Source organism: Macaca mulatta, chromosome 14, assembly GCF_049350105.2.
Source record: "Macaca mulatta isolate MMU2019108-1 chromosome 14, T2T-MMU8v2.0, whole genome shotgun sequence".
In the NCBI taxonomy this organism is placed as follows: Eukaryota; Metazoa; Chordata; class Mammalia; order Primates; family Cercopithecidae; genus Macaca; species Macaca mulatta.
The window spans coordinates 131411679-131437699 of record NC_133419.1 but is presented as its reverse complement, the minus strand read 5'-3'; the positions used below and the strand labels follow the sequence as shown (position 1 = coordinate 131437699).

Sequence of the window (26021 nt, the reverse complement as noted above, 5' to 3'; positions counted from 1 at the left end):
TTCATTTCATAGAATCTCAAAATTGGCTTATACATAAAAATATGGCATTTTCAATGCTATCCCTAAATTACTGTAGGGAAGAACTCCTTTCCATTTTCTTCATTTTCATCCATCTCAATTTTATGTAGAACCAGGAAGACAAAAGTTCAGCTGCTTTGGTCTGGGTAAATGACAGGAAGAAGACAGCTCTTTAGACCTCAAATCTCAGATCCTTACTCACTTTAGCAATCAAAAAAAAAAAAAAATGTACAGCTGTACAATGGACTGAAACGTACATCTCTCCAAAATTTATATGTTGAAATTCTAATCCCCATAGTGATATTATAAAGAAGTGAAATCTTTGGGAGGTGATTAGACCATGAAGATGAAGCCTCACGAATGGCGTTAGTGTCCCTTATAACAGACAACCTAAAAAGTGCCCTTATACCATCCACCATGTGAGGACGCAGTGAGAAGAAGGTTGCCCTCACCAGACACCAAATCGCCAGTGCCTTGACCTTGGACCTCCCAGCCCCCAGAACTATGAGAAATAAATTTCTGTTGTTTACAAGCCACTTCCGGTCTAAGATATTTTGTTATAGCAGCCCAAATGAAGACAGAGAAGCTAACAATTTTTTTTCCTTTTTTTTTTTTTTTTTTTGAGACAGGATCTCACTCTGTCGCCAGGCTGGAGTGCTGTGGCACGATCTCAGCCCATTGCAACCTCTGCCTCCTGTGTTCAAGCGATTCTTCTGCCTCAGCCTTCCGAATTGCTGAGACCACAGGCGCCCGCCATCACGTCCAGCTAAGTTTTGTATTTTTCAGTAGAGATGGGGTTTCACCATATTGGCCAGGCTGGTCTCTAACTCCTGACCTTGTGATCCGCCTGCCTCAGCCTCCCAAAGGGCCAGGATTATGTGAGCCACTGCACCTGGCCTCCTATTTTTCAAATAGGAAAACTAAGGTACAAAGGGCCTATGAGAGTTGCCGGCAACCACCAGTGCCATCCTTATGAGGAATGGCTTACTAGAATTGGTCTGCATCCGGGAGCTCAATCACACTGGCACACGTGTTGAACGATGGATAGAGATACAGGGTAAGCAAAGGTGAAATGTCTCCAGTCAGTACCCATCCAATTAGTACTCAACTCAGGGCCCCTAGAAAACACTGTGCTTTCACTTTATAACAGTAGTCAGAAACAATGAAACAAAACAAAACAAAACAAAAAACACTGGGCAAATTGTCATGAGTAGCTAAGGATCCATTTCATTTAGCAAATACTATTGGTCCCAGGGAAAAGCACCAAGCCTGGGAATCCCTGCCACAATGACAGAATCACATTTCAACAGCTGCTTCTAGCCTAGGATGCAATCCCCGCCGCCAGCATCCCTCCCACCTCCAGAAACAGTAAACATCTGCCACGAGAGAGCCCCATTAGTAAAATTCCCACCGTCTAAGGGTCATTGATTGGCTTTCTTCTGAGCTTCCTGCCTGCTTCCCTCATCTCTGCAGCCTGTGAGAGGCTGCCACGACCATGTGGGCAACCCCAAGCTACAGTTTCTTTCCTCTTCTCTGCCCTAAGCACTTTCCCCTCCAGGAGCACAACTCTGAACTGTCATTCCTGTCAACCAGATGGGAGATCAGCCACAAAGCTGTTCTGCCTCTCGCGAGGACAGGAACTCTTGTGGCAGGCAGGCTTTCAGGGCAGCGCCCAGTGAGAGCGAGTGAGTTTGGGCCTCTTGGTCGCTGCGGTCATGGTAGGGGAAAGTGACCTGTTTGTCACCAGGTTTCCCTTGGAAGTCCCCCACCCCCAGGCCTGGCTCCCCCTACTTCCCCTTTTGGTCCCTTCTGCTCTCACAGCTTCATGGCAGCCAGTGTGCAGCAGGATGCTGACAGCAGAGTGGCTCCAGTGAGCTGCCATTCCAGATGTCAGGAACAAGCTCACAGGTAGGAGTCCTGTAGGATATTTATGGCTTTAATTCCTCGGTAGAGGTTTTTGTTCTGTCATGCGGCGACGTATGAATTGCTACTCATTTGCTCCTGTATTTCCACATCAGCGGCAATTATGGAAGGGCTGCTGGCTTCTTGTATGAACCCACAAGTTATGATCCCTACATATTTCAGACTGAGTGAAGCCAAGAAGGATTGCAAACACCAGTGAGAAAGGGCTGGGAGATAACAGTGATGAAGAGGAGCAGGCTTTCAGGCCATAAGGTGGCTGTGAAGTGGTGAGGAGAGGCAGGAAAGTGCCCACTGTTTTGAGGGGGTGGTCTAGGCATCCTGGGCTTCCCTGGCCAGCTTGCAGGGGAGGTTTGGGGGATGGTCGGGGTAAGACGGTTTAGGCCCAGCGGTAGAGGATTTGAGCTCTGCTCTGCCCGGCAGCTAGCACATGTGTCCATCTATGACCTTGGGAAAGTCACTTCCCTTTTCTGGCTCCTGCTTTCCCCAGCTTTGAAATGAGGACAGGCCTCCTGGGAAGAGGGAAGAATGCACCGAAGCATGCACTGATGGAAGTTTCTATCCAAAGACCCAGAGCCACGTTACTTTTCATGGAACGGGGCTGTCTCCTGGCTCAACAACCACAGCATTTTCACACTTACAAAAGAAAAGGTCTGTCAAAATCCAGTATGCCACCAACTGGGGAATATAAACCCCCTTTCTACTTTAAGTTTACAACAAATTCATAAAACAAAGAGGCTTTTTTATTTCATGTTTGTCAATAAACCTGGCAATAGAAATACCAATTTGAACAGCAATTTTCCTGCTGGTCTGAGCTGAAATTAGCTCTGGATGAATTGGTTGTCAGTTTTTACATGTAAATTCTCTCCACACCCCCTGCTCCTATAGATTGTTGTAAGACATTACCCTGTTTCATGGCCATGTCTCTGCCCAAACCTTTGGTTCTTGAAGATGACACCCATTTATGCTGCAATGACTCTGACCGATTCTAGTCTAAAACCTGGGCACAAAGGGCATATTGCTGCAACCACATGGCCCGCAGGCAGGCGAAGGTGGCAGCCCATCCAGACAGGGTGGAGCAAGGCTTGGAATATGGATGTCCTGAGGACCAAGGTAGGCTTGTCCCACTGACCTTTATCACTGTGCCTCAATGACCTTCATCTCTCCCACTTCCAGAAACACTGCTCAGATTCCAGCCAAGCCCTGAGAGGGGTTCTGGAAAACTCTAATTCATTCTAGGGCTGATATTTTCCTATACTGGCATTTCCAGATTTAGCAAATAAAAATTTAACAAATAATTGTTAGTATAAGTATATTCCAAATATTGCATGAGATACAGTAAAAAAAAAAAAAAAAAAGTATTGTTTATCTGAAATTCAAAGTTAACTGAACCCCCCCATGAAAGGCCTTTGTCTCCAAAGATATTGGTCTGTGACTTTTTCAGAAAAAAGATTTGCTCTCCCAACACTTCTACTCCTCCCTCAGATTATCAAAAATCTAACCACATGTCCTTAAGAATACCAACCAACCATTCCTTGTGATGCTAAAGTTGAAAGACCAAGGTGGTCCAAGCTTTAAAGAGACAGATGGAAATGTAAGTCCTGGCTTCATGGTGCAGCAGTTACACTGCCTTGTTTTCATTCATTAATTTTTTAAGCCCTAGTTTACTCATCTGTCAAATGTGCACAAGAATATTTTCTACTTCAAAATGATACTCCAAGGAGTAGAGAATGTATATGACATCTTTAGTGCAATGCCTAGCACAAAGCAAACAATAAGTTACTCTTACTAATTTTTAAAGTTTCTATATATGAAACAGTTTCAAACATGAAAACAAGTAAGTCAACAGTTACAAAATATTCTCAGATATCATCGTACTTTACCTGAACAACCATGAAATGTGTTAATTTTACATTTCATAGATTAAGGTTAAGTACATTTGCAGAGTATATCGCAATTAAATAGCAAAGTGCTGAGTTTGAACAAAAGTCTCAGATCAGACTCGGATTGTAATTTTCTCATTATGGTTCAGTTGTCCTGATCCCTGCCTTCAAGCAGATTATTATTCAACTGGGAGGTGGAATGAAATACAAAGTTATTTCCAAACCAAAGTGTGTGATGCTCTCTTTGTTTACTCCTTAAACTGGGCATTGGAAGTTCTTTCAATACTTTCCCTTATATCTTCTCAGTCATGGGCTAATAGACCAGGTGCAGACGGTGTGACAATCATGAGAATACTGACAAAATGTCAATCTGCAAGTTATAGGTATACATGGTAGGGGCACTGTCCAGCTTGATTCAGCTCAGCAAGAAAGTCTGGATTTTCTCCTTAGATTCATAGGAATTCAGCTGTCTCCACCAGCGAGACTCTCTTGGCTTTCATTCTGTAAGATACTCATTCTTGACAGCTTTCTACACACAATCAATGGGTTGAGACCAACATGTAAAGTAATCCCAGGCATCCCAAGCTGCTGGTTATTTGCTCTCTTCCCAGATTCTAAATCTCCTTCTACTATTGGAAATCAGATATGCTGTTTTCTCTCCTATGACTAAGAAAGCGTGGCCCAGAGGGGTGCACATGAAAGAAGGCACAATTCAGCTACCTTTTGATGGTTGTATCTTCAGCACAGTGGTGACCACTCCATTCACCAAGGCAGGAAAATGGTCCAGAATCACAGTAGATGTGCGTTTGGTGATATGACAAAAGACGCTAATACCTCCAGGAGAAATGCCTACTCTCTCTGGTTCCTAGATGTTGCTAAGGCTTTGATCACTCTATTATTCCCCACATCTTAGAACTTCCACAGCAGCAGTGATGGGCGAATGATACATTTATATACAAAAGGACAAACAGCATGGTGTGAGAAAGCCCAGCTTCCTGAAAAAATACTACACTCATTTCACATTTTAGGGAAATGCGTATCTGAAACCCAATGACCAGTTTATTTCCTAGCTTTTTAGCCCTAAGCCATTCTCAAAAATGTTCTCTACTTCCTACTTAAATAATCTAAAACCCTCCAGGTTCATCTTGTTTACTTTCCTAGCCCTACTTCTAATCATTTTTCTTTCATACTTTTCTCTTCCCTGGATAAACTAAATGCCAACTGATCTTCTCCTCTATCTTCTGACTCCTTTCATTCCCTCTCTGGCCCATCACTAATCAACCTGTGCAAGCATCCACATGTACATTCAGTGTGTACTTGAATTTCTTGTTTGCAACAAGAAGTAGTACCTCACATTCTTCAAATATCCGAACAATAAGGAAGGACACTGATAGCTACAAGGAAGCAAAGTAAAATATGTAAAGCGATTAGAGAACAACTTAAGCAAGCAATAATATGAATAACTAATAGCAACTGCATATAGCTTTACAGGGCAGGAAACCCAAAACAACCTGAATCTCATTTGGTCTTCACAATAATATGTGATCAAAGTCAACAATAGAGCATATAGAATGGGAAAGTGAAGTGGAAATGGCATTTATCTGTCATCAAATGGATGTGGGTTTGAACTGCAACTGTGCCAGCTAATGTGTTGTGTTACCTGACTATACCACACCACCTCAGTGTTCGCATCCCAAAAATACAAGAAGAATACACAAAATGCAGTAATAATGCATACAAAATGCCTGACTCATAGTCGGTGAACTATGATTAGTCTCATTTTACAAACAAGGAAATAGAGACCCAAGGAACTTTACAAGTTTAATCGAGGTTACAAAGCCAGTAAGTAGCAGAGCTGGGATTCAAACTCAGACACTTATGAATTAAAGCCTCTGCTTGGCCCATGACATCGTGACTAGAATCTTTTGTGCAATGCTTCTCAAACTTAATATGCATACCAGTAACCTAGGACCTTGTTAATATTCAGATCTTGATTAAGCCCAAGGTTTTCCAAGATTCTGCATTTCTTACAAGCTTTGATGGGATGTGTATTCTTCTGGTCCACACTTTGAAGAGCAAAGATATGAACTGTAAGTCTTAAATAGAATTTAGGATTATTCTAACATGGTACAGTTGACTTTTTAAAAAATTAGTCTTTTACGGATGAGAATAGAATGTAGAGGTCATGAAAATGTGTTCGAAGTGTTGGGTGCTTTTCCATACGCATGGCATGGAGCTAGGTCATGGAGACACACAGACGAGCTGAGGAAGGTGGGACACATGCTTGCAAGTGCAGAATCAGGACAGATAATGGAGAACCTTGAAAGATTTATAGAGGAATATAACTTAGATCCAAAATAATAAGGATCCACCATATGTTTAAAAACAAGGAATTGGAGTTTAAATCTGGATCAAAATAGAGAGACAGGAATCGAGGATACCAACCACAAGGCTGCCGTAGAAAGCAGAGATGAGATGGTATGGATTTGGACTTGTAAGAAACTGTGGAAATGAATAAAGTAAGGCCAGACATATGAGACACTGAGGAAGACTATGTTGCTTAGAACACTGGCCTTTAAACTTGGATGTGGGCTATAATACAACTCTTCTTCACACTAGCTATCTGACTTTGGTCCTCTCTGAGCTTCCATCTCTTTATCCATGAAATATAGATCATCTATTTCAAGGGCCATTGTGAGGATTAAATAAGATAATGCACGTGAATGCTCTTTGAAAACTCTAAAACACTATATAAATCAAGGAGCTATTATGATTAAGTTTCTCATGCAGTATCTGACATATTAGCACTGAATTAAGTAATGAAAGCAGAGAATTTGATGAATGCTTGGATATGAAGAATGAAAAAGAAATAATCAAAGGTGATCTGAAAATTTTCAGAGTACTTCAATGAGAAGATAGTTGCACTAAGCGGAAATGGGAGGAGCGGCGAATCCGCAGTGGAATGTGATGGGTGAAGGGCTGGTGAATCTTGTAAGACTCCACCCTGCGAAATTTAAAAGTCCCAGACGCAGGACATTTCCCTGACTTTCAAAAGGAGCAGTGGGGTTCCTAAGAGTTCCAGTGAAAAAAAACATTATTTAATTTTCATCGTCCTATGACCACCATAACCATTTGGTGGCCAGGTGTGTGGCCTTGAACAAGGCTCTGCTTAGCAGGGTCTCCTCATCCATGAAATGGGGACACAAATAAGAGCTACCTCAAAGGGAGGTCATGAAGACCACAATCAGTAATGGTTGCAAAGCCTCTCATTCAGTGCCCGCACATCCTAGGTTCTCAATAAAACCCCTCTTCCCCATCACCATTGTCTGCATTACTGTTACTGTGGCAATGTTCAACACAGAAAACAGAGGAACCTAAAAAGAACATGTGTCTGGACAAAAACACAAAACATATTAAGCTAAAGGAACACAAGAGATTTAAGTCTTTCCCATCCACAACACACCATTCCATTATTTTGCAAATGGGGAAACTGAGGTCCACAGAGGCAGCATGTGACCAACAGCATTTCTTTTGGATGGGCTGCTACAGTCTGCTTACCCACTGGTTCTCCCAGTGATGCTGGAGTTGCAAAAATCTCTGGGAAACTAAGGGAAAACAAAATACCTGCTGAAAGCACTGATTTGAGAGAGCGTGCTCCATGGATGAGACCATTCTTTTCATCAGACGGAGCAGTATATTTCTCCAAGCTGGACTATTAATTAAAATTCAGCAATGCTAATTTTACTGCCAACTTAGGAGATCCTTATTACATTTATTTTCCAGGTAATTGCTGCTTGTACAGGAGTTCAAATAGATGTCTTTTTTAGATGGTGCAATAGATCAGAATTATAATAGTTACATTCCTCACCCTTCATTTTGCTCCCCTCTCATTCTGAAGCCCGCTTCCTTAAATTATACGGAGAAGCCTCTCCCTGTCTCTCCCTGTCTCCCTCCCGTTCCTGCCTTAGTGCCCTCTGGCTCTCCAGGATGCCCTCTCTGTCAATGGTAGACTCCGCAGAGGAATGGAGGATCAAAACAGACTTTCTGGTTTGTTGTTCACAATTTCATCGTACCATTTCCCCTCGAGGAAGAGCCAAAAATAATCCCTTACTTACATATGGAAATGTATACAAAGCACACTTCCTTACATCGGCTGTTTTTTTAAATCCTAAGTTGTGTCCCCAGTTTACAGATGAATCAATTGACGCTCGGAATCATAATTTCCAGATTCTGGTTTCACCTCTTATTTTTAATCTTGACCAAGAAAAAAATTTTCAGGAAAAATTATAATATGTTGTGCTCCAAAAGAGAAAATAAATGATAGTGACAAGAAAGAAACTTCGCTCTCCAGGATCAAAGGCATGTGATGAGAGTAGTGGAGGAGGAGGAAGAAAACTCCCAAGTTCTCTTCAAAGTTAGAGAGGCTCTTTATGGAAATCTCCTCCTTGTCACCGGGCCTATGGATTTCTTACAACAGGAAGACTCTTTTCTTTGTGTCATTGAATCCCACGATGGTGACGCTGGGCAGCGGCCACACCTGAAGGCAACCAGGCAGTTTCCAGGGATCATCCTAAGAACTTGTCTGAGAGGCACTTCTCACGACCTGGAGGCCTCTGGGGAGAAGCAGCAGGCACCAGAGCCCTGCACAGCAGTGTCACAGCCCAGTAAGGGGCTTGGAAGTTTGAGTCAGTCCAGCAATAAGTACTGTGTACTGGGGAAGGAGAAGTTTTCGGGGTGGGGTCGGGGGGGCAGATTCATTTGAAAATAAATGGTAGTGGCCATTTATTATATGTTTATTATGCACCAGGATATTCCTAAGCATTTTATATGCTTTATCTCCACTGTCTCAACAATCTTGTAAGATGGGTACTGTGATTATAATTAGGCCTATTTTTACAAGTGAAAAACCTGAGGCTTAATAAGTTAAGCAGCCAATGGAAGGTCATGTGGCTAAACGAATGGAGCCAGGATTTAAACCTGGGGCTCTCTGACTCCAGAGCTCTTGTACTCTGAACAGCTCTGCACACTGCCCTCCTGGAAGTTTGGTTTTGTCAAAACCCCTTTGGTACTATAAAGCAGTATTAGGTGAAACAGGGAAAGAAAGAATTTGTACCTATAGCAGTCATATCCAAACTACAACATTTATACCTCAAGGACGGTGTGAGTTTATTCGTCAGGGACCTAGAAAAAAAGTTAGCATATGTATTTATATTTTAATGTCATCCTTTGAAAATATCTATGTATTCAGTAGTACCTTCTTATTGCAGTTTTGCTTTTCAAGGTTACAGTTTCCTGAGGTCAACTGTGGTCTGAAAATCAGTGAGCACAATGCAATAAGATATTCTGAGAGAGAGTGAGACACTATATTCATATAACTTTTATTAGAGTATACTGTAATAATTGTTCTGTTTGATTATTAGTTATTGTTAGTTTCTTATCATGCCTAATTGATAAGTTAAACTTTATCACAGGTATGTAAGTATAAGAAAAAATATAGTATAGCTGGGGCTCAGTACTGTTTGCAGATTCAGACATCCACTAGGGGTCTTGGAATGTATCCCCCTTGGATAGAGGAGGACTACTATATATGAGTTTTATCATGTAAACAATATATTAGTACTTTCTTTAATTTATTTTATGAACAGGGATCAAAAGTATTCTGTCTTGAGATTTAAAATTGCATGGTCTTAGAGTTGGGAAAGGAATTTAGAGAACATCGAATCCAACTTCCTGCTTCCCACCCACTCTGGCTAAGGTTTCTAGGATTATCCTCCAACCTCTGGTCTTCTCTTAAATGCTCTCAGTTTGCAACTTTACAAAGGTTTTTTTGTTTTGTTTTGTTTTGTTTGCCACTATTTCATGGCAACGGAGACTCAATCGCTTCTTTCTAAAGACTCAGATCTACATATTCCAGCTGTAGACCCAGCTGGCTCAGTAAGCACAGCATGTGGGCCATGCAATGGACATAGACTTTCATATGAATGGTGTCCCAGGACTAGTCAACCCAGTGACCCAGCCTGCTGGTGAAGCCAATCAAAAATAATCCTGAGACATCAGAGACACATGAATACCCTGAACCCAGAAATCCTTGCAATAGCAAAAGCTTGCTCTCTCAAGGCTGTTAACCTACTAAATTCTCTTGGAGCTCTTCTCCAACTTTCTCCTTCCTGACCTCCCCATTGGTTTTCTTTTTTTGTGCTTATGAATTGCAGACGTCTTCAATCAACACAACTGAGCTGAGACTCCTCTAGAAGAGAGCTGTCAGGGTCCTGACAGACAGCTGGTGAGGTGCAGAATGACATGAGTGAGGGGCTTGGTGCTGACGTGAAGGTTGAGGAGGCAGCCACCGGAACCCCACGCAGGCTAGAGCTGTGACCGACAGAAATGACGATGCGTGTTCCTAGAGGCTTAGGCAGTGCCAGAGAAATCACTCAGTGCCAGCTGGCTCCTGCATGAATGCTTCTCTAGACAAGCTGACCTTTGCTACTTAGTAGGGTGTACGTTGCCTCTAAACCCATTTCCAATTTACTGACACCTGGTGGATTTTTATTCACCACTGAGCTCTGACCCGAAAAGAGCTGCCAAATGTCCTAGGCCATCCGTTCACTCAGCACTTACAATCGTGATAGTCACCACCAAGGAAAGCTTTAGGACCTTTAGTTTCAGGTAAGAGCACTGACTTTTGGGACAGAGCCTGCCAGTGTTCAAATTTTGCTTTGATGGCTACTGAATAGCTACAATTTGGAAGCTCTTGAGCTTCCTCTGGTCCCCTTTCCTAGTCTACAGAAGAGGATATTGCTAAAAGGCTATTGTAGGTAAAATGAAATGGGATCAGTGTTGCAAATGCCATTTTTTACTGTTGCAGTGTTTCTGCATCGTGTCGCCTGAGGGCTTCCTTCTGTGACCAGAAACTGCTCTGCCCCCACGCAGCACTGGCCTGGAACTGGAGAATTAAAGACCTGCCTAATCCCACATGCAAACTTTGATGTGATTGGCGTATAAGTATCTTAGCACCCTAGTATCGTGGGTTAGATGGCACTGAGGCACATATTCCATGCTGGGCCCAGCACTTCCCCAGGGTGGCATCTCACTTGGTGATGTGCCTTGTGCTGGTTACCTTCCCTTCCCATGTCAGCTCACTGGTGTGCACTGGAATCACCTACCAAACCAAATACTTAAATTCTTGCTTCTGAAGAGACCCCAACTAAAATAATATGTATTGCTCTAAGCAGTTTGATTCAGAGCAGATAACGAAAAACAGGAGCTGAGGATTATAATGTGGAATTCTTGAGCAAGTAGTAGGCTCCATTTCTTAGCCTTCTACACCCTCTTCCTCACAACACCAAAGTCAAGAATTCCTGTCTCCTAAGGAAATGTCTTTTACGGCTTGGGTGGACGCTATTGTAGAGGTATGAAACAGGCCAGTTCCCTTAGTCAGTGAGTCTGCACTGGCTGTTTAGAATGTGCCCAACAGGGCACCATCCTCTGGAGAGGCCATTAATAGCCTTGGGCATGGTCCCTGCCTCAAGTTGGAGAGTCAGGGCTCATGAAGTAAGGAGCAATACATTTCCAGCCCATGCTGTTTGACAGCAGTACTTTTCTTTTTTTTTTTTTTGAGACGGAGTCTCGCTCTGTCGCCCAGGCTGGAGTGGAGTAGCCGGATCGCACCTCATGACAGCAGTACTTTTCAACACTCGGGCACATGTGCTGAAGCCTGCTGGTGTCTACCCAGGTCCCCTCGACTGGAGGGGACCCTGTGCCCTCTCTGGGGCATTGGTGAGTAACTCACAGCTATCTCTCCAGAGAATCATCTTTGGCCAAACCTTCATGTGGGCAGCTACCACCCACCACACCAGCCCCTCTTCCAGATCAGACCTCAGCAAGCCTGACTGGCCCAGGGACACAGAAGACCAACCTCTTGCCTCCACGTGGGGCCAAGTCTGCAGTGTGACTTGTGCTCCAGAACTCGCCCACAGGCTCAGCCTGAAGCCAGGCTCCAGCGGAGGCCCATTCCTGCCTGGCTTCTCTCCACGGTCCTATTCTGCTCCCCTGACTCCTCTTCCCTAAGAGCTGATCCCCAGTGAAGCCCGTGGTCTCAGCCTGGGCTTCAAAGAAACCTGACTCCATGTCAGCATCTTCTGCAGAGTTTTATAAAAACACCTACCCCTGAACTTAACCACCCAAACTTACTGAACCGGAAGCTATAGATCTTCAAGAGTGGGAACCAGACAGCTGTGTGCTTTAAAGCCTAATAGATATTTCCAATTCACCAGTTTCTCTCTCAACTTTTCGTTTTGAAAATGCCAAACTTACAGAAATAATGAAAGTACAATATAGTGATAAATACCTACATACTCAGCATCTAGATATACCAATTATTAATATTTTGCTCCATTTTCCTCTCTTTCTCTCACATATCAAAAATAATTTGCAAGTAAATTATAGACGTTATGACACTTTATTCTTCAATTCTTCAGCATGTATTATCCACAAATAAAGACATTCTCCTACATAACCCCAGTACCATAATCACCCACAGGAAATTAATACTAATTTGTTAATATCCCCAGAGCATATAGTCCATAGTTAAAAGGTACCCTCTGTTTTAGGCCAAAGGTTGCGATTTTCTCAACTTTAGAGACAAGAGAAGTTTGGAGAAGGGAAACTTCTGTATGAGTTGAATAGAAAGGAAAAGACTTCACGGAGGAAAGAGATAAGAATTGGGCTGTGAAGGATTGATATTAGAAAGGAGGGGTGGAGGAAATGCTCAAATAGAAGCAGGTAAATACCTATGCAAACATGCAGACATAGGGATTGGAATCACCTTTTGTGGGCGGTGATGACTGAGCAGAACTGGCGGACTAGGGAAGGTAGGCTGTGCAGCCGGACAGGCCTCATGCAATCTGAGTACAGAGAGATTGCCAATCCAAGCAATCAAAAAAACAACAGCCACACACCAAGAAACGTTAAAGGTGAGTGCACTTAGGAGAGTGGCATCGGATTTGTGGGACACATTCAGGTGAACTCTAGTCAGGACCATGGCAAAGCATTTGGGGTCAGAATTAAGCTGGGGAGTTAATTACTGATTGAAATTCACGTATTAATATATTTGTTCTACCAGCATTTTCTGAGTACATGTTATGGGCCAAAGTACCAATCTGAACACAGGAAATAAAGCACTGAAAAAACAGACAAGGTCCCTGCTTTCATGAAACTTAGGTAGGTGTGTGTGTGGGGGTGTGTGTGTGTATGTGTGTTGGTTGAGTGGGGGTGCAGGAATCATTCAATAGTCAAGTAAGTAAGTAAATGAAGAAGAAAATATTCTATATTAGTGATATGGTTAAGACTGAAATTTGAAACAAACAAACAAACAGGTTCAACCGTCATCGGAGCTTGCTTCAGAGGAAAAGCATCATCCAAAGCACTACTAAGCTGGAGGCAGCTAACAGCTCAGAAGAACGGATTGCTAAAATTTCCACAAGTTGGTGAGCTGATTGACATCACTCCCATATCTTTAAATAGGCCATGGTGGAATATTTACACAAACTGGCAAATGCCCCAAATCATGGCTTCCTTTTTCCTGGGACAGCTGCCTGCTAAACGTTTACCAGCAAACCACCACGTTCAAACCAAAACCTGGATGACAGGGAGTCCATGATAGAAAAACAAAGGAGAGAATATTCTGGGCAACTACTGCCTCAACCTACAACATAGAATACACTTGGCATGTTTGAGGAACACAGAGAAGGCTGGAGTGTGGTGGCAGAGGGGAGGGCACAGGAGAGGAAGGAGGTTGGCAGCAGCTGGTCATTTGTACCACATGGTCCTGGCATGGGGCACTGGGCTTTTATTTTGAACATTATGGGAAGTCATTGGAGGAGCTTAAGCACAGGAGTAGCATAGTTAGAATTATGCTTTTAAAAGATTACTTTGGTTGTTGGAAAATGAACTGGAGAAAGTGAAGAGTAAAAGAACTCCGCTAGTGCTCATGAAGCAATGGATGTACAACATGATTCACTGCAGCATTGTGTGATGGCAAAATATGAGAAATAGCCTAAATGTCCATCAATGGGAGACAAGGTGAATTAATAATGGTATAGCCATACAATAGGACTGATAAATAGTTGTTTAAAAAACAACTCTTTCCTTACTGTTAACAAAATGTCTCCAGTCTATTATTAAATGAAGAAGTTGGGACAAACCGAAATCTAAAGGATACTGGTTTTTTTGTGTAAAATAGTGGGGACATAAGTTATATTTTTATGTATTTTCACGTAGCTGAAAGGAATTATAAGAAACTAGTAGATAAAACCATATTCTACTGACATTTTTGAAGGTCAAAAATGATCAAAAATTGGCCATTACATATGTTTTGGCTTAAAAGTTGCTATTTTTAAATTTGATATTTGTTACTTAGAGAATAGATATGGTATGGTATTATGAGGTGCAGTTTTTACCATATGTCCTTTTATGTTTTATTAAGCCATGAGAAAAAGTCATTTTATTAGTATTTTAAAATTAGACAAGTGTAGATAGGTAGATAATTAGATCGATAATAGGTTGATAGCTCGATAGATAGATTAGATAGCTCGATAGCTTGATAGCTAGCTAGCTAGATGATAGATAGATAAGAACAAGAAAGAGATGAAAAGCTTTTGCAGAAATCCAAGTAAAAGTTTATGGTAATCGAGACTAAAGTAGCAGTAGAGATAGGGAAAAGACAGATCTGAGATAAATTTTTGAGATAGAAGTGTAAGGATTGGCCATTAGATTTTATCTTTGGCAGGATGCAATGAAGATAAAAGGAAGCAAGGACAGCATCCTTCATTCTTGTTTAAGCAACTCAGGGTGGTTTGCATGAGTTACTAAGTCAATGGCTCCATCATTTGTTAAGATGAGAACCAGGGAAGGTGGTAAAATCTAGATGCAGGTAAATGCTAGCTTTGAGAGGTCTGTTAGATGCCTGAATGGATATGTCACTTAGGCACTTAGGTAAACAAATCTTGAATTCAGGACAGTTTAGGGCTTTGAGCTACGAAGGTAAAAGTCATCCCAACTGTGAGGAGGGAGAAGAAGATATTTTTAAAAGGGATGCTGGCAACTTTTAGGGCTTTTTCTTCTTCCATTCTCTGAGAACACCATACAGGTTACACAATGGGTAAATCAAACAGGATATCGGGGAGAAATGAGTAAACTAAGAAAATTCTAACAAGTTTCACACACTTAAATGCTCTGGTGCCTACATAGCATGCATTATTCAGGCCACGTGATCCCACGAAAGTCATCTCGAAAGTTAGGAAGAAAGGTTTTCAAGGCTGACACCATCACCCTGGGGCCAATAGGAGCTCTCCATCGACACAAGGTCGTTCTGAATGTCAAGCACCGCAAATCCTCCTCCTGTTTCAGTGGGAGGTACGTAGGCACAAAATAAGTTCAAATAGGGGCAAAACTGAAATGATTCTATTTTCCCCCTAAAACCGGCAAATCCAACCATAAAAAATAACTCAAAGAGAAATAGAACTCAGCTATTGAAGATGGCAATACAGTGACCTGGTCATCTATAGGACTGGGAATAAAGGAGTAAGTGACAAAAACAAGATAAATGGAAACATGATCAAAATAAAAAGCTTTTGTGAGATCTAATGATTGGAATTCTCCGCCTGGGATTTGGGCTCAGTACCCAGCAGGGTTTGAAGTGAATCTGGCAGTGGGGAGAGGAGCAGATTCTCTGTGGGTTTGCAGGAGAAGCATGAAAACCCAGGCTCTGAACACACCAAGCACACTCATCTTCAGAGAAGATGGTCCCCGGGCACTTCTGGCGTGTGTGGAGCTGTTAGCCTTGCATCTTCGCTCAATGCTAAAAGTGGATAATTAAATTCTATCGCTCTAATGAAATTCCCCCTGTCATTTACACTGTAAATTGTTCATGGAGCCTTCGGGAGACTAGGGAGTACAAACCTAAGCAGGAGATCATCCACTAGCACAGAGCTAGATGGAGACCAGTCATTTACGGAGGAGTGTGAGCCCCAAGGGCAACTCAGGTGAGAGATTCAGAGAAACTCAGGAGGGAAAGTGGACAAGACTACATCAAACCAGCTCACATTCTTTAGGCCCAGGGTTGTCCCCATGGAACAAAATTCACCAGATAATTGCCAAATGTTATTTAGTTTGGTGTTATGAACATCTGGTCTCAGTTCACCCTGGAGAGAAATACACATAAATTGGTGGGTTAACAGCTCTCTTGTCTACTCAGAGATATTCCAGAAAAAGAGGACATGACTATGTATAAATGTTGTTTTTATACTCACTACTGCTATTACTGCATCCTTGACTGACGAGAGGGGAAGATGGTATAAAACTTCTGCAAAATTTCAAATATACACATATTTATTAATGTACATTTGTGGGGTCTTGTGGAAAATCAAAAGTTGGTGCATTGAAAACTACGAAAACCCCTACAACACAGGGAAGAAAATGTTAATTCATCTTCCCTCTGGATGTGAAGAGATCATCAAGGCCCTCAAGATGACCTAGTACCCTTAGACTGGTCCGTGTTGCTCAGTGGGACAGCGTAGGCTCAGGGCAAGTTTGGTTTTATAATCCGTTTTAGTTCTTATTCTCTTTGAAACAATGGAAACTTGCCACTGGCCCTTACAGGGAGTTCATAAGAAAACTTTGGGATCCAACAGACACCAAAAAATGTACATTCATTTTATAAACCTAAGACAGGAGCAAGGGGTAAATGGGGGAGGAATGAATTAAGGGAGCGATGATGACAGTGAAATGCATTATTACCTAGTTATTCATGCACTCTTGGCTTTTCAGTTGATGAACTTTTCACACCAGAAGTGGGGAAACTCATCAACTTTTCCTCTCCATATGTCTTCTTCTATCTTCTCTTCTGTCTCACCTAATTGTTATGCACTCAACATGGACAAAGACATTGTTCTCATTTTAACTTTCTCTACAAAGCTCAGGTGCCCTTATCTGACTCTGAAACACATTTTCACCTCATCCGGCATAACCTGCCTTCAGTTTCTGCAGCGATTCCTTATGTGTACATGAATGGGAAAGCTCCCGGCTTCTTTCATGATACAAGTGCAGTATCAGAGTCTAGCCTCTCCTCCCGCTTTACCGCACTAGTAAAAGCTTCTCAGTTTCCCCTGCTCTACTCAGCTCCCTCTTCCTTCTTTCCAGTCACCTAACAGAAAGCTGAAGGGTCCAAAGGTGTTGGTGACCTTGTGAAGAATCCCCCAAAAATCTAACTGCACCTAAAAAGCAAAGACGACCCTGCAGAAATGATTGCAGATGTTTCTAACTCTGTCTGCAGGCTTAAGAAAAAACCGAGGTCAGAGGGGACCTTTTTGGATGGATCAAATTTCTGAATAGTTCATGATATACAGACTTAACTTCTAGGGGCTAAACTTCGTAATTATTAACCAGGGTTTTCATATAATGTAGGTAAGCTCCTTCGTCCTGTGAAACAATCCATTTACATGCTTCCTGAATCATCCTGGGAATGTAAGACCTTCAGAACAGTAAAGCTAAGGCCCTGGACATCAACCTTCTGGTTTGACAACCATTTATTTGCAAGCTGTGTTGACATCATTCCTATGTGACAAATTTACAAAGGAAGAGACACAGCCTAGCCCGTGAAATATAAGATGATTCTATGTCTTAAGTACTTAAAGCCTATTACCAAAATAGGTGTGCCATGTTGCTGTTATAAATATCATCCTTAACACCTTTTGATTCTTTTTACTCTGAAGTGTCCAACCTATTATGGAACAAAGAAAGGCCGCCTTTTAAATCTCGCTCACTTTGGCTTCCTCAGAGATGGATGTGCCCCCTCTGAGCTCAGTCTCACATAAAAGCACGCAGTGCACTGCTGTAAATCTGTTTTACATCAGCTTTTATGTGAACCAGGCCTGAGCTTGGCTTCATTATCCTTTCTTTCTTTCTCTTTTTTTGAACAACAAAAAAATGTGGTCTCCAGCTAACTCTGATGATTTGCTTTGTAAATAACATGAACTATTCACTTTCCTTTAGAGAAATCTCTTGAGAAACCTGGGACCATGGGTCTCTTGTGCGACATGGCAGTAGGAGCCACTGGCTACTGGATGTGCCCTCCTTGGGCCACCTTCAAGGCACTTGCTCCCCGTTGACAGCAGCCAGGGTCTCTGGATCACACTGCTTTGCTCTGGTGGGGCCATTGAAGGCCATGATTCTGCAGGTCTAGACCCCCTAAAATGCCATATTGAAACCAGAGGGAAAAGTTAGTATGTCTACATCTTGCGTCTACCATGTGATCCCCACAGAAAAATACTAAAAAGTTTGAATTTTATTTTAAAGTTGCTGTTAGAAAATTATGGTGTTCTTATGTGATCGCATGAGTCTTTCTTGAGCTGTGCCCATTCAAATACGGCCTTTTAACCACCAGTTAAAGGACTGGGACTATATTTTAATCAATAGCAATTTAATTAAAATTAAGACTGGTATAGTGGAAACAACCCTGGAATGAGAATTTGAAGATTTGGCTTCATTGCTGCATGATTCAGGCAGGTCAGTGAGTGTCCCTGAGCTGGGGCTTCCTCATTCTTAAAATGAGAAGCTCTTACCAGATAACCCAAAAGGTTCCACCTGATTCTAAAATTCTCTGGAACTGTGGTTTTATGATCAGTGTGTGCCCATCATACAAGAGGTGATCCTACAATCCTTGACTAGGTTTCATTTGGCTTTGGTTAATATTGCTTGGATTTCTGACAATTGAGCCCAAAAAATACTTTTCTTTTGCCAGAGCTGTCCTACCCAGAATAGAAATTCAGAAAAATTATGGTTATACAAGAATTGAAGAACTTTTATTTAGCAATAATTTGACAAATTAAAGTACTCTGCTAAGATTAAAATGGTGGGCTAGGCACATACCCATTTACCTCCAGTCCCATCTAAAGAACAATTGAAACAAAAGCATAGAAGTGTAAAAAGAAATAAACTAGTATGTAAGCTAAGTAAAGAGGGCTGGGACATGGGGGCATCACTAAGAAATAAGAAGTTTTAATACATTTCTTGGAGACAGAAAGCAGGCTGTCTAATGAGGCTAGTACAAACCGCCATCACCTACAAGGGGCCAGCAGGTGAAGTGGGGTCTAGACTGCTCCACAGAACTCTACAAAGGTCTGGGCTGGGAGTGAGCAGGCATAGAAGAATGAAAAGTGAAACTGAGAAAAAAGGAGGAAAAAAGTTTCCTAAGGAAACTGAACAAAATGTGGAAAGTTAGAGTTTTTAGTTAAGCATGTTGGTACTCTTCTTCTGGCTCTCCTCCATTTAGAACATTTAGAGCAAAGTTCCCAATTATTCTTTCATCAGTGTTAACAACTAAACAAGGAGTGTTTGTATATAAGGAGAACTAGAAGCAGGAAAATGACAAAACCAAAGGACTATGGAAGAAAAAGACATGAGTTAAGAAACAGAATAGAACTTTCACCATTATCATCATCATCATCGCCATCTCAGAGGGACTGACAAAGACACTTTCTCCATGATGAAAAGGGAACATGGGAGCGTAAGAATGAGCTCATAAATATTAAAAATGCAACTGACAATTTAAAGTGCTATGAGTGGAAAACAATATTAAGAAAAGCTCCTAGAGGCCGGGCGCGGTGGCTCAAGCCTGTAATCCCAGCACTTTGGGAGGCCGAGACGGGCGGATCACAAGGTCAGGAGATCGAGACCATCCTGGCTAACACGGCGAAACCCCGTCTCTACTAAAAACACAAAAAACTAGCCGGGCGAGGTGGCGGCGCCTGTGGTCCCAGCTACTCGGGAGGCTGAGACAGGAGAATGGCGGGAACCCGGGAGGCGGAGCTTGCAGTGAGCTGAGATCTGGCCACTGCACTCCAGCCTGGGCGACAGAGCGAGACTCCGTCTCAAAAAAAAAAAAAAAAAAAAAAAAGAAAAGCTCCTAGAATACAAAGCAGAGAGTCAAAGAAAAGAAATTATGAGGATAACTAAGCTACAGAGGAGCAATTCAAGAGATGTAACATCCAACTAATGCACATCCTACATAGAGAGAACAAACAAATGGAAGGAAAGGAATGTCAATGAAACAAGAAATGAGAGTTTCTACAGATCAAAGACATGAGACTTTAGATTAAATGAGCTCCTAGAGTGTCCAGCATACTCAAAGAAAAATAACTGCATCTAAACATAATGTCACAGACAAACAGAAAAGCTTCCAGATGGACCAAAAATAAAAAAAAGTTACCTGCAAAGAATGAGAATCAAACATGCATCCCATCTGATTCCCGGTTAGCAACCTGGATTCAGGAAAACAATGAAGGGGTGCTTTCAATGTTCAGGAGGAATATAATTTTAATCCAGAATTCTATGCTCATCTAGACCATCAACTAAGTCTAGATAATTGCTACTCAGATGATATTCTACTATCAACAAGTAGAATAAAATTGCTTTTAGAATGTAAGGATAAAAAACGTGACTTCTCAAGCACCTTTTCTTGGGAAATTGTTTGAGAATGGACTCCATCATAGGGATGATCCCAGAACAGAAAAACTTGATCCAAAAAACAGAAAATCCCACTTAAGAGAGCAGCAGAGGCCATTCATCATGAGTGCTGTGTATGGAGCCTAAAGGTGATCCATAGAGATGTGGGGAGAAGGGTGGCGCTCCAGGACAGGAGTGGACAGCACAAATGGGGGACTCATGAGGACAAAGGGTCTCATTGAGAGTTTGAAAAATAACCGAGGGCATGATAAAGACAATGGCACAACCATAAAAAGATATTAATTTCTCACAAAAAAGTATGAAAATGCATGTTCTAAATAGGAAACAGTGTAAACTAGGCATGATGTTAAGGAAATGATGGGGTGTAAGAAAATAATCTATTTGACTTAGAATCTAGAATAGTCTCCTAGAGGGACCTCCCATAGAGAAGGAAATGTAATCCCAGCCCTCACATTGGCCAGAGATTGAATAATATATTTCATGGTCAGAATAATGTAAATGCTGTATATTAATTTTCAACTTTTAAAGAAAATATGTGCACAAAGAACAGAAGCCTTGTTAGTGGCTGCAGTGCAGCATGTGAATGATTTATCAGCCTTGCCAAAGTGAGAGAAAGAGTGTGATATAGTAGGGGAAGAAAATAAAGAATAAAAATTTACAGACATTAATACCCTCATGTCCACCAGAGAATAATCAAATGATACCATCAAAAGTTGATGTTGTAAAAATAACGACTTAAATGTATTTTTAAGTATATATATTTAGTGTCACCAAATAGGGTAATCTTTTAAAAAGCAACAATAAAAATTTCAAATATTGAGGAGGATACATATATACGTATATATAAAATAAACATATACATATATGTATAGTGTGTGTGTAGGAGGAGCATTGATAACCTAAATTCTCATCATTTATGTAAGAATTAAATTAAGATTGACTACAATTGGTAAATGAAGAGAAAGTTTTAAGCATACTTCCTAGGTTCTATGATGAGACCCTAGATTAGGACATGGTTTCAACACTGGCTACACAACACAATGATCTGGGGGCCTTAAAAAATACTGCTCTCTGTGTCCCACCCCTGAGATTCTGATTTAATTCCACTGGGATGAGGTTGGAGTGCTGAGGTTTTTTGAAAGGTCCCTGGTGAATGGAAAGTGCAACCAAGAGAGAATCACCACTCTAAAAGGACAGAACATGACTGGCAATAGAGGGAAGAGGGGTGGGACCAGGGGCTGTTTATAATGCTTGATTTATTACAATATGCATATGTTATCTGGATTAAAGCTGAATAAACAAGGTTTGAGGTGGATTTGATGTGATAATAGGAAGCATCACCAAGGTATAGAGCCCAGGTGAGGAACGTGTTGGGATTCCAGAACACAGCAGACTTTGGGGCATTGGTGTTGAGGCGTCATCTCTCCATTTCTTCCTCATTTTAGAAAAGAGGACCGGGGCCAAGAGCGACTGAGTAATAGTTGATATTTATACACAATAAGACACTGTGCAGCTGCAGATAGAAGGAGACCCTGCCATTTGGAACAGCATAGAGGAATCTGGAGGACATCGTGCTAAGTGAAGTAAGTCAGGCAAAGAAAGACAAATACCACACGCTCTCACATACATGTGGAATTTAAACAAGCCAAACTTATAAAAGCAGAGAGTAGAATGGTACTTACCAGGGGGCTGAGGGACAGAGGGGGTCGGAGAAAGGCGAGATGTAGGTCAAAGAGTGAAAAGTTTCCATTACATGGGACAAATGAGTATTAGTGATATATTGCAGAGCATAGTAACTATATTAATAATAATGTCGACCGGGTGCAGTGGCTCATGCCTGTAATCCCAGTACTTTGGGAAGCCGAGGCAGGCAGATCATGAGGTCAAGAGTTTGAGACCAGCCTGGCCAACATAGTGAAACCCCGTCTCTACTAAAAACACAGAAAAAAATTAGCTGGACGTGGTGGCGAGCACCTGTGGTCCCAGCTGCTTGAGACACTCAGGCAGGAAAATCTCCTGAACACAGGAGAAGACAGAGGCTGCATTGAGCCAAGATCGCGCCACTGCACTCCAGCCTGGGTGACAGAGTGAGACTCCGTCTCAAAATAATAATAACAACATCTTGTACATTTCAAAATTGCTAAAATAGATTTTCAATATTCTCACCACAAAAAAAAGTAGGTGAGGTGATGAATATATTAATTAGCTTGACTGAATCATTCCACCATGCATATATCTATCAAAACATCACATTGTACACCATAAACATATACAATTAATACCGTCCCATAAAACTAAGCTAAACTAAAATAATAATAATGAAAACAAACAAAACAGTCAGAGGCAGGGGCAAGACTCATACATCCCAGCATGTTTCTGTCATCGGCATCGTCCCCTATGCAACCACGTCTCTCTCTCTTCGGGCTCCATTCTGTCCTCGTCCTGCAAGTGCGCTCTCTGTCACCTTTCCTCCCCTGACACCCTCCTGCTCCCCTCATCTCAACAGCACTGGAAAGGCGCGCTGCGTCTATACATACATGTACATCTTAGAGCACACGGTGCAGTCTCACTGAACTGGACTATGCTTTCTCACTGTTAAAACGGGTATGCTTAATGAGCTTCAGGACACTTTTTGTTTCAAAATAAACTAAATTATCTTGCATTTTACTTCTGCTTGGTCTTCAGTTTCCTTTCTCTGTGGGTTGCAGAGACTTCATGGATAAATGGTTCTTTATCCTAGCTGCAAAGATACCTTCACGTCACAGAAGCAGCAAGACAAGTGAGTGACCTGCCTAGCATCATACATCGTGTTATAGAGGAGCTGAGTTTACATTTTTCTGGCAGTTTCTGCTCTTTGTTTCTTCTTCTCACTTATATCAATGAGTGAAGGACACATATATCTCCATCCTTGTCCCCACAGCCACGAAGAAATACGACAGGGCCAAAAACAAAGGTAAGAGATTTACAGACCCCACGAGATCCCAATTAATCGAAACCGTTGGGACTCGCACCGCCTTCTGCTTCTGAGGCCTCTGAACACGCAGCCATATCCTCCCATAAAGCAGAGCGTGTTGACACTAGAAATAAAATATCTGTACTGGTGCTTGGAAAATGCTTTATATGCATTCCAGAGCCATGCTCTGTGTTCAAACTCTAGCTTTTTAGTATAATTTTAGCATGAGAACTTAACATGTTTACTGCCCTTTTTCTCCAAATAATCAATATTGATTTTACTGTATCTGTTATTATCCTGACATTAAGACTTATTTTCTTGCTTTGCTTCATCTGAGACTGTGGTTTGTAGAATGCACATTTATTCTGTTCTTTCAGGAAAGCTCATGGGATAATTATCTTGCCCCGCTGGCGAATCATTCAGTTTATATTATATTGAAAAATAATCATTGGCTTTGCCCCTCATCAGGTTTGAACAGCTTTATTATTATTATGTTTACTGGTACATTGCAACAGCATCTTCGCAGGCTTTGGAACTGTTAAGAACTAAGAAACTTGAATCCACTTAAGTAAGATCCCTGCTCCTAGCTTTCTCAGGACTCTGCTGTATAAAGCACAAAGCACACTGATGTTCCACTTTTCAGCTGCAATTTCTACCATTGCCTGTAATCCATGTTTTTATAGATACAACGAACTTACGTTAGACCCAGTTGTCAGGAATCTTGGGTGGAAGTCATAAGAAATGAGCAAGGGAGGAATGGACAATCCAGAGAAAATTCACTTTTCATATCCATATAGTCACCGTGACGCATGCACTTGAGCCTTTCACAAGTCATCTAACTTTAGAAGAAGCTACAAGATGTAGTAGAGAAAGCATAAAATCAGAAGCCTAGGATCTACTCTTTATGAGCTGTATGACCCTAAACAAATTACCTAAGCTTTCTGAGCCTCAGAGTCCTGCCTTAGTGGAAATAATAACACAGGAATATGTGGATATTGTTTGGTTTTATGTAGTAAATACATGATATTACATATAGTGGTTTACAAATTATATATATATGCACACACACTCACATTTGTGTGCATATTTATATAATTTCATAATGTAGGAACTTACACAAAATATCCAGAGGGAACATATTAATAGTTGTGAGAGGATCCACCTATTTATTCACTCATTAATTTATTCACTAAACACACATTTATTTGCCCTTGCTGTGTGTCAGGCTCTGTGCTAAACGCTAGGCTTCAAGAGGGGATAAATTACATGGATCCTGTCTCTCACGAATCTTCCAGTTGGTTGGACAAACAGACATTGGTCTGATAGTCCCACAGATGAGTATCAAATGACAGTTGTGATGAGGTCTATATGAGGCACATGGAGCCATGGAAGTCCAAAGTGGAACCTGTGCTGTGACTGGAGAGAGAGAAGCGAGCTGACGGCTAAGGTTGAGGGGACAGCAAGCCAGGCCAAGGAACGGCATATTCAACAGCCCCACGGCTGGAAGGAGGAGCTCAGAGAGCATCAGGAACAGAAGAAAAGTCAGCAGCTCTGCTGGAATGAACACATTGGACAGTGCTCAGTTCAGAAGCAGGTAGACAGCTAAGGAAGTTGACAGTGATACTGATGAGCCTCAAAGGGAGGGTTAAAATGACTATGTCTGTCCTTGGTTTGTAGATTGTTTGTGCTTCAGTCTTTATAATTTATTTGTGCTAAAGAAAACCAATAAACACAATCCAGGAGGTAAAAGTGGAAATGAGCAAACACGTGGCAGGATAGTGGCCAAAAACGCCGGGAGTTCACGCGGGACGGGCTGAGGGGGAAGCCGGAGCTGAGGCTGAAAGGTCAGGGTGCCCGTAGTGTCTTTATAAATGCCCTGTGTGCATTATAGGATTTACAGGTATCATGACAGGCTGGAGTCACAAATGGACATGTTGTGTTTATGGAGAAGGAAAAGCAAAACAAATAGAAGCAAAACCAGGTATGGTGCAGTTTTAAATCATACTGGGCTGGGTATAAGGGCTTATTCCACAGTAACTCTAGTGTTTCCTAGAAATCAGTCAAATTCAGTCATTCTATAACTCTACTACTCCCATCTCCAAAGAAACCGTCAAGACGGAGAGACAACTGTCTGTCTTAAGGGATTCTTTAACTCCCCTCCTGGTGCTGGTTTTTTTATCCCAAGCCCCTCTCCTGTCAGTCTACACAGGTGGGCAGGAAGCTGGGAGAAGACCCCACGTTCCCGGAGCTTCCCCATTGCTGGGTTGATCTTGGTTCTGGAGCGGTGTTCGGTGGAGACTTTGGGAAGTTATCACGGCTCACAGGCGTGCTGCTCCTGCTGACCTGCCAGGAGACAGAGCATCTGACCCTGACACTCAATTAGCAGAACAGACGGCGTGTAACGTATGCTTGACACTGATATGATTTAACGTTAATAACTGGTTTTCAAATATTTATTACAATGGCTGTTTTAATAAATATTTCATGAACACTATTTTTTTCAAAAACCCTCTGTTGTCAGCTTTGCTGCCTTAATTTGCCTTAATGAGGATTTTTTAAAATGCAGTGATAAATTGCTTCTCTGCCAATGTACGGGAGGCAAAGAGAGCTCTTCTGGAATATCCGTCATCTGGGGTAGCAAACCAGGAAAGGACGAAGACCCAGCACAAAAAGAGCCCAAAAAAGGGACAGGCAGCTGTTCCACTGCTCGACAGCTCCTTGGATAC

General features: G+C 41.9%; 1 long non-coding RNA gene across 2 annotated transcripts; it reads left to right on the top strand.

The window, feature by feature from the left end:
- Positions 1 to 1824: 1824 nt before the first annotated feature.
- On the top strand, positions 1825 to 25733 carry LOC144334551 (uncharacterized). 2 transcript variants are annotated; one of them, XR_013404510.1, is made up of 6 exons: positions 1825 to 1926; positions 10034 to 10104; positions 10687 to 11597; positions 21788 to 21925; positions 23083 to 23295; positions 25496 to 25733. It is a non-coding gene; the product is annotated as an uncharacterized LOC144334551 (long non-coding RNA). The 2 variants fall into 2 exon arrangements; XR_013404509.1 differs by having other exon boundaries at positions 23051 to 23295.
- Positions 25734 to 26021: the final 288 nt, after the last annotated feature.